Here is a 9,459-nt window from a genome sequence, read left to right as displayed (position 1 = left end):
ACATGGAAATATAAAAATTGGAAATTTATCTTTTGAAGAGGTGGAGAAATTCAAATAACTGGGAGCAACAATAACAAATATAAATGATACTCGGGAGGAAATTAAACGCAGAATAAATATGGGAAATGCCTGTCATTATTCGGTTGAGAAGCTTTTATCATCCAGTCTGCTGTCAAAAAATCTGAAAGTTAGAATTTATAAAACAGTTATAGGCCTATTACCGGTTGTTCTTCATGGCTGTGAAACTTGGACTCTCACTTTAAGAGAGGAACATAGGTTAAGGGTGTTTGAGAATAAGGTGCTTAGGAAAATATTTGTGGCTAAGAGGGATGAAGTTATAGGAGAATGGAGAAAGTTACACAACACAGAACTGCACGCATTGTATTCTTCACCTGACATAATTAGAAACATTAAATCCAGACGTTTGAGATGAGCAGGGCATGTAGCACGTATGGGCAAATCCAGAAATGCATATAGAGTGTTAGTTGGGAGGCCGGAGGGATAAAGACCTTTAGGGAGGCCGAGACGTAGATGGGAAGATAATATTAAAATGGATTTGAGGGAGGTGGGATATGATGATAGAGAATGGATTAATCTTGCTCAGGATAGGGACCAATGGCAGGCTTATGTGAGGGCGGCAATGAACTTCCTTAAAAGCCAGTAAGTAAGTAAGTATTAAATTTATTTATGAATAATGATAATCTAAGTTTATGTTGAAGACCAATTGATGGTTACCAATAGCTTGCCCCAAGGAGCTGAATTTTCATTGTATCTGTTTAAAAATTTGCATTAGCTAGATCTTGCTAAATGCATGTGCATAATTCTTTTTAAATTTGTAAGTTAAAAATGTGCCCAGAAAAATGTTTATGTTTTTATTAAAACTAATTTCTGTTCTTAGTAAACATTTATCTGGGTCTCACATAAAGATATTCAATTTCCTGAAAGTTTAAAATAAAGCTACGACTCTTATAACAAAATGGTGCATTGATTTTTTCTTGGTTAATATACTTCATTAGTAAAAAATAATCTTTAACACTTGATTTTTATGGGGGTTTTAACTTTACTGCCCGATAAGATTACAGTTTTCGTAATAATAATAATAATAATAATAATAATAATAATAATAATAATAATAATAATAATAATAATGTTATTATTACAAAACTTTCTACAGGGCTGTAGTTTCCCACAACCAAACACCCGCGGGATCCTGTAACCCCTAGAGGGTACGTCCCCAGATGGTGAATAGGGGAATGTCTCCCAGATGTGGGTGATAGAAGGGAAATGAAGTACCTCCCCTGGACCAACAGGAACTACTGTCTTACAAATTGACAGTGGTTTGTCAAAGGTAGAGGAAGAAAACCTAGATAAGAAATAACCTGGTCCTCCAGGCTGGGGGTTGCTGCAGTGAGCCAACTCTTCGCTCACCATGAGAAAGAAAATGTTGAATAATAATAATAATAATAATAATAATAATAATAATAATAATAATAATAATAATAATAATACACACTCCAGCCAAACATTTTCCCGATAGCTCTCCACGCATATTTTCTTTGAATGGTGTCATAACCAGAATGCTTGAGATTCCATTAAATTTCCTGGCCATGTGTACTTCGATTAGTTTAATAATTTCTTCTGTCCGTTCTTATTTGGACATTTTTATAATAAGGTAAAATATATTTTTTGATCTAGCGCTTCCTTATCACACCGAACTACGAAGATGTGAAAATATTCCGTCCACAGCGAATGCGAATTCTCTTTGATGTACCGATAAGCGGCGGATCGCTGTGGAATGCGAACCGAACAATCGTTTCGCATTCACACCATCACATCAATTGAATTGAGTCAGCATACGCAAGGCTGACCAATGAGGAAACTAAAGGATGAATTCCAAGGCCAGAACTCGTCATCAGTAGCCTGTGTCCTTGAATTGTTAATGATGATATGATGTTCATGTTAAATCAATGATTCTTCGTTAGCACCTAATAAACTTAGATTTGATAACATTTTACATTGAATTACGTTGAATATATTCGGAGTTTATAGTGACAAGAAACATATTCTTTAGAAAATGCGTTAAATGTTAGAAGTGAAAAAAAAATCTCAGAAAAAAGAAAAATATTTAAATCTTGAAGTAGAACAATACAATTTCCTCTAATTGCTTTAATTTGGTTTCACTTATTTAGAGACGTCTTATTCAACCGATATGATCCAACATTTTAACTTTTATATTAATTCCAATTTGGAAACAAAATTCAGTATCAATATACAAAATATTACTGTCAATTGCGAATAATAATGCAAATTTAACGTTACTGATATGTAATAACATCCATCACTAATATTAATATTATTAGCAAGTCAATAAAATTATATTATATCCATTGCTGACGTCCACACTTCACCAAAACGGACGCCATTCGCCGCATGATCTCCTGTAAAATAAGAAGATATGCAAATACTGATGCAAAGCCTAGATCCAGTGTTGCCAACTCGATTCTTAGAAATCCGCTGTGAAGCCGTGCAGAAACCGCTAAATTGCTATATTGTCAATGTATAATTATATTATTTTGCCGCTGTGAGTGCTAAAAATACTCGCTAAATCCCTATATCAGCAATACAAATTTAATCAATTTTACCCGCTAAACTAACGCCGAAAAACGCTAGATCTAGCGGGAAAACCGCTGCATTGGCAACACTGCCTAGATCATATATATATATATATATATATATATATATATATATATATAGGTACAAAGCAAACAATATCGATCATCTTCTATTTGTACATAGCAGTAGTACCAACAATCACGTATTTTGACAGTCACGAAGCATGAGTTGTTGAGGGTACTAGGAACAATAGACTGTTCCGGTACTATTTCGCATTGTCTGTAATGAGGCGATAGTAGCGATCCTAGTGGTTAGCAACTATCTATGGTTGCATATTGCCTACGTATTGAGCTTCGTAACTATATATATATATATATATATATATATATATATATATATATATATATATATATATATATACTAGACTGTGGTTTAACTTAAACGAGATGCTGTATTACAACACTTGATTCTGTTTAGCTCAACAATTGTGTGTTAAATCTTGTCTTTAATAATGGCGCTAAGGATCATGAATTCCATTTAAAGAATAAAAGCAATAGTGCTTGTCCCTAATTTTATTGAGACTGATAAAAATCACAAGGATCGCTGGCGTTATTCGTCCAGCAATCTACGTCAATTAAACCGAAGCTTCTGACTTCTGTGTTGGACAAGGAAAGTTTTATGTTTTGTATTAGATTGGTACGTAAACATAGGTTAACGACAGTGGCGCTGGTGTCAACGACCAGAATGTTTTCGCTGTGGGCTGAAGGGGATGCTGATGGAGGGAATTTATCTGACGCGTTGTGTTACGGGCCGGTTCTTTCGCGTGTGACTCCGTCACCTTGCCACAACACCCTCTCGTCCGAATTAATAATATAATTAGCCAAAGGAAGTGCGCTTTCCGGCTGGCTTTTGTTGCCCGCTGCACGTGGCTGCATTCAGATGTCTTCTCGCCTGCTCTCCTTCTTGGCTACGAACGTAAGTGCTGACAACATTATACATTTTCTGTCCATTGTTGCGCCGTGCATTTAAGTACACGGTATTTTCTGTAGGAGGAGGGAGCAATGTTCTACAGCTACATAGTAGTAGCTGTTATAGTTGTAGTTTGTAGTAATAGTAGTAGTAGCGATTGTAGTACCGGTAGTAATATAGTAGCGATAGAGCAGTGACTGATGGAATAAGACCTTACTCACTTATTTACAGTGATGAATCACTGGAGTAAACAAATGAAATTTATTTAGCATGTTGTTTTTTATGGTTCTAGAATAATGAAAGAATAATTCTTTAACCAACTTTATGCTCGACCATGCCGAAATGTAGTAATTATACACCTGGTAGCAGTCCTTTAATGCATGTCATTAAAGTACACCTGTTCATTAAAGTTCAGGTTTTCGATTATTCTCGGATATGCAATCGAAAGACAACGAGGGAAACGTCACGGAGGCTGGAAATCCAATACTGTCGCAGAAGGTTATGTTCTGTTATTATAATAATTAGCGTTAATTGTAAATAATATTCATATAAATTCAATTTGTCATCTCGTTTTTCAATTCTAAATCAATTTCCAGATTATATCAAAATTAGTTCATGTTATTCTCTAAATTATATCAAGGTCAATGACATTGTTGTTCCTCGGAAAAAATCAACACTTTCGCGTCTGCGCACATCTCAAAATTTACGAGCTTGCACAAGGTCACTTCTGCTCTTCAGTGAGATGCGAATAAAATGAATACTTCTGAATAATTTCAAGTTAGAAATATGGTCGAGCATAAAAAGTCGTATGAAACTTGCCTATAATGGTAATTAAGACGCTTGTATGAAAATTATGAAACTCGCTTGCGCTCGTTTCATAAACAAACATACTCGCGTCTTAATTACTATCATTATAGGCTCGGTGCATAATGTACTATTAAAAGGGGAGTATCATAAAATGTAACGCCACATTTAAAATTCACAATGGCAATTTTCTACATACCTTGTGTATAACTGTCACATTCATTATTCAGTATCTTCCTTACTTATTTACTTATGGCTTTCAAGGAATCCTCACATAAGCCCACCATCGATCCCTATCTTGAGCAAGATTAATCCATTCTCTACCATCATATCCCACCTCCCTCAAATCTATTTTAATATTATCCTCCCATCTACGTCTCGGCCTCCCCAAAGTGTGTAACTTTCTCCATTCCACTGTAACTTCATCTCTCTTAGCCCCAAATATTTTCCTTATTCTCAAACACCCTTAACCTCCGTTCTTCTCTCAAAGTGAGGGTCCAAGTTTCACAACCATACAGAACAACCGGTAATATAACTGTTTTATAAATTCTAACTTTCAGCTTTTTTAAAAGCAGACTGGAAAACAAAAGCTCCTCAACTGAATAATAACAGGCATTTCCCATATTTATTCTGCGTTAAATTTCCTCTCGAGTGTCATTTATATTTGTTACTGTTACTCGAAGATAATATTTGAATTTTTCCACCTCTTCAAAGGATAAATTTCCAATTTGTATATTTTCATTTCGTACAATGTTATGGTCACGAGACATAATCATATACTTTGTATTTTCGGAATTGACTTCCAAACCTATCTCTTTACATGCTTCAAGTAAAATTTCCGTGTTTTCCCTAATAATTTGTGGATTTTCTCCTAACATATTCACGTCATCCTCATAGTCAAGCAGCTGATGTAACCCATTCAATTCCAAATCCTATCTGTTATCCTGTACTTTCCTAATGGCATATTCTAGAGCAAAGTTAAAAAGTAAAGGTGATAGTGCATCTCCCTACTTTAGCCTGCAGTGAATTGGAAAAGCATCAGATGGAAACTGGTCTATACGGACTCTGCTGTAAGTTTCACTGAGACACATTTAAATTACTCGAACTAGTTTCTTGGGATTCAGTATCTTATCTAAACAAAGAAAGTTTGATTTCTAATTACATTAAATTATTATTTTTTTTTTGCAACAGACATTTTAAAGAACGTGCTTTTAGGAGTGAAATGTCATAGCTATTTTTAATTTAACTTAAAAACTGGCTGAGATATAAGTACCTATCCATCCGCCTTGATGAATTACGGTATCCTGGTGTGTGTTTTTTTTTCAAAACTAGGGCCCCAATTAAAAAAAACTCGATGGTGTTCGGGTAAAGGGAGTTAAGTCATTTTTTGTGCTAATGGACTTCTGTTCTCCAGGTGAATAAATAAGTTAAATTCTACAAATAAGCGTGCAAAAAACAAAATAATACTAGCATAAAAATTAAATTAATTAAGTTATGGTTTATTTAACGACGCTCGCAACTGCCGAGGTTATATCAGCGTCGCCGGTGTGCCGGAATATTGTCCCGCAGGAGTTCTTTTACATGCCAGTAAATTTACTGACATGAGCTGTCGCATTTAAACACACTTAAATGCCATCGACCTAGGCCGGGATCGAAGCCGCAACCTCTAGCATAGAAGACCAGCACTATACCAAATACGCTACCGAAGCCAATGTGTTTTATTTGTGTAGAAAATTATTTGCAATAAGGGTCCGATGTTTAATTTTCATTTATTGCAAAACTAATTTTTATGAATTATCTCCCTTTACCCGAACGTCATCGATACTAATTTAGAATTTAAGTTGTTACAACAATAATATTTCTATAAGATAGGTATACAAAACATGACAGTGGCGGCTCGCGCATTTCTTGGATGGGTGTTCACAAAAAATATTAATAATGAACACACACATATTCTCGTATAGCTGAGTCACAGGCAGAGATAAACGAGTTCTAATATGCATGCACCAAATCTACGCATATAAAACCAAAATTAAAACCATTAAACAAGAGTAGAGTAAAACTAATTCATAGGACTCACCTTCACTGCAGTTGTAGATAGTGTTGAAGATCTGGATTTATTTGTAGAGAAACTCCATTCGCCTAGTTTTGAGCGATACAAACTTATCAATAACTATTACTGAAGTTTCTAATGTTGTTAACAAGTTTTTTTTTTCCGCTGCCAACATAGTCAATGTATTTAATCGGTTTTCTGTCATGGTGTTACGGAGGAATGTTTTAATTCTTTTTTAATTTAACACACTCACAATTTCACACACATCCGTCTCCAAACTACAAGTACTGTATTACTGTTTCAACTTTCAATATGCACCAATGGAGCTTGTATTTTTCTTACTTTGCTGAACAAAAGACAACAGAATCAGCCCCCGTGCGTAACAGTATTTTGAAAAGAAAGAGTAAAGAGAGAAAACGAGGAAAGAGGGAGAAAGGAACACGATGCCAGACCCAAGAAAGATGGAGCATCTCTCTTTCTCTGTCATTAGCACGTTAAGACTTGTGTGAGCCAGAGGTATTGTAACCATTGTAACAAACCAGAAAATATTCTCGCCTCAGGCTATTTCACCCTGCTAGAGAAAATTTGTGCGAACTGCTGTCAACGTGTCCAATTGAGATTTAAAGACACACGTCACACGAACGGGACATTCTCTCGAGACAAAAAAAATGTAGGAACGTCATTGCACATTGGAAAGTAATAGATGTACCTGTAATAATATTAATACAGTAATATGTATGATTATTGTTGGTTTTTAAAGTGTTCACATGCTCCTGTGCTCATATAGAGGAACCGCCGCTGACAATAATATTTCTATAATATAGGTATACAAAACATGAATACTGTATTGTGCATCAATTAGAAACAAAAATCAATTTTCACTATCCTCTCTCCTTAAACTGTGTTATATCTGGAACATACGCCTTGGCAATTTTTTCATCTAACGAGGAACTACAGCGTGTAAATTGTTGTCACAATAACGAGGAAGAGGCCACTAGAGATTTGCAGACCGTTATCTGGATACCGTTAAGATTAGTTGTTGGAGGAATATTTAAACAAAACGAGTCAACCACGAGAGAAAACACTGAAGATATAAGGAAAGTGTTTGCATCAAATTACGACAGAGACGCTCCGTTTGGCTTGTCGGTTTTCCGCATGTGAGTTAGATTTATAAAATGACATCGCAATGTAACATTTTTTTTTTTTAATAATTGAAGTAAACTTTGTTGTACATAAATAAATACATTATAGTTGGGAATAACAAACAGAAAAAAAGAAAAAAAAATAAAATAACTTGATACTTGTTTATGGGTACTGCCCACTGGCAATCCCAAAAGTACCCTATAGCCTCATGTCACTATGCCGTTTTCTTTTTAATCTTCTGTGGGCTGGATCTTGTGGTGGATTAGTGACAATTACTTGAAGTAGCGGATTAATGTGGTTTAGGAAGGAGTTGTACAGTCTGATGTAGCTGTGTCTTAGGACCTCCGTCACCTCAGGAATACAGAGATCATCGTGCAGGTTCTTGTTGCTAATATACCAAGGTGCACCAGACATCATTAATTAATTATAATTCATTGAATTAAATTAGCTCATAAATTAAGTTACTACTTTACCTTACAGATTTATCTAAATTTAAATAAATGTGTAGTGAAGAATATTGCTGGAGAACCTGTTAAGTGTAGTGTAAATATTTGTAATTTAAATTTATGTATTGTATTGATTAAGGCTGGTTGAGTGGAAGAGAAGGCCTTATGGCCTTAACTCTGCCAGCGAAAATAAAACATTATTATTATTATTATTATTATTATTATTATTATTATTATTATTATTAGTATTATTATTATTATTATTATTATTATTATTATTATTATTATTATTATCAGCCTCAAATAGCGATTTTGCATAACCTGTATTCTTATTTGTGATGCAGAAGCAGATCCCCAAATTGAACATCCATATTGCCACACAGGGCGCACGATTGAAATATAGATAAGTCTCTTGTAGTGTAGAGGCAATGGAGATTTGTCTTGAATAATATGTTTTAGCAGGTAGATTCTGTGTCTAATTCTTTTAACAATAGCTGATATGTGGTTATGCCAAGTAAGTTTGCTATCCAAGATTAATCCAAGATATCTGACAGATTGAGCCATTGGTACTACTGAACCACATAATGTTACTGGATAATTTACAGTGTTTCTCTTATAAGTAAATCTGACTAAATTTGATTTTTGAGGATTCATAATTACTCGCCATTGCTTACACCATGTGGAATTTTTTTCACAAAAAAATGTAACATTTAATATTCATTTTAATATACCACATATTCAATTGAAGTCTAATTCCACTGTATGTACTTTTAGTGAACTATGATTTGGACGTGACCAATATGTTGTGGGGAGCATTTATTCCTGATGACAGCTCCATTTCTTTACAGCTTAGTCTTCAGCAGATATTTCATTTTTTATTGTATTATATAGAGCTCTTTCATTTCATTAAACATAACGAAGAATTAAGAATCCTTTGCATTTAAAATTTATAAAGTCTCACTCTTAATTCCTATATTTTATCGTAAACTTCACTCATTCTTTTCAGGACTTACATTTTATAATGTTGTGCCAAACATAAAAATGGTATTCAGTTATGCATGACTCTAAAGACAAAGAAGTAACAGGGGATTTGAGTAAATTCCTATGATTGTATGTAACGTACATACGGGAATTTCTTTTTAATTTATTTATTTTACGTCGCTTTAACTTAGGAAGTCATGTCACGACAATAGCCTACATAAACTATTCTTACAGTTTACAAAGAGTTTACTATATTACAATAATCATTTTAGATACATTTGTAAATGTTGATAGCTTTCAGAAATTTAATTAAATCTGAACTGAATGATGGTTTTTTTTAATTTATTGAGTATGCCCCAACGAGTATAACTCATATGTAGGGGCTATACAAGAACACATACCTATGTTGTACAATATAATTGAAAAAGTCATGAAACTACAGTCTGTGAA

At 34.2% G+C, this 9,459-nt stretch overlaps 1 protein-coding gene across 2 annotated transcripts in view; it reads left to right on the top strand.

Moving 5' to 3' along the window:
* Positions 1 to 3,445: 3,445 nt before the first annotated feature.
* Positions 3,446 to 9,459, top strand: part of LOC138691054 (uncharacterized) — a 90,840-nt gene continuing 84,826 nt past the window's right edge. For both annotated transcript variants that reach the window (XM_069812774.1, XM_069812737.1), the window contains exon 1: positions 3,446 to 3,588. The gene's annotated coding sequence lies outside the window, so the exon portion shown is untranslated. The remainder of the gene's footprint in view (positions 3,589 to 9,459) is intronic.

The sequence above is a fragment of the Periplaneta americana genome, chromosome 2, assembly GCF_040183065.1.
Source record: "Periplaneta americana isolate PAMFEO1 chromosome 2, P.americana_PAMFEO1_priV1, whole genome shotgun sequence".
Classification (NCBI taxonomy): Eukaryota; Metazoa; Arthropoda; class Insecta; order Blattodea; family Blattidae; genus Periplaneta; species Periplaneta americana.
The sequence above is the reverse complement of the archived record's forward strand: the minus strand, read 5'-3'. Positions and strand labels throughout refer to the sequence as shown.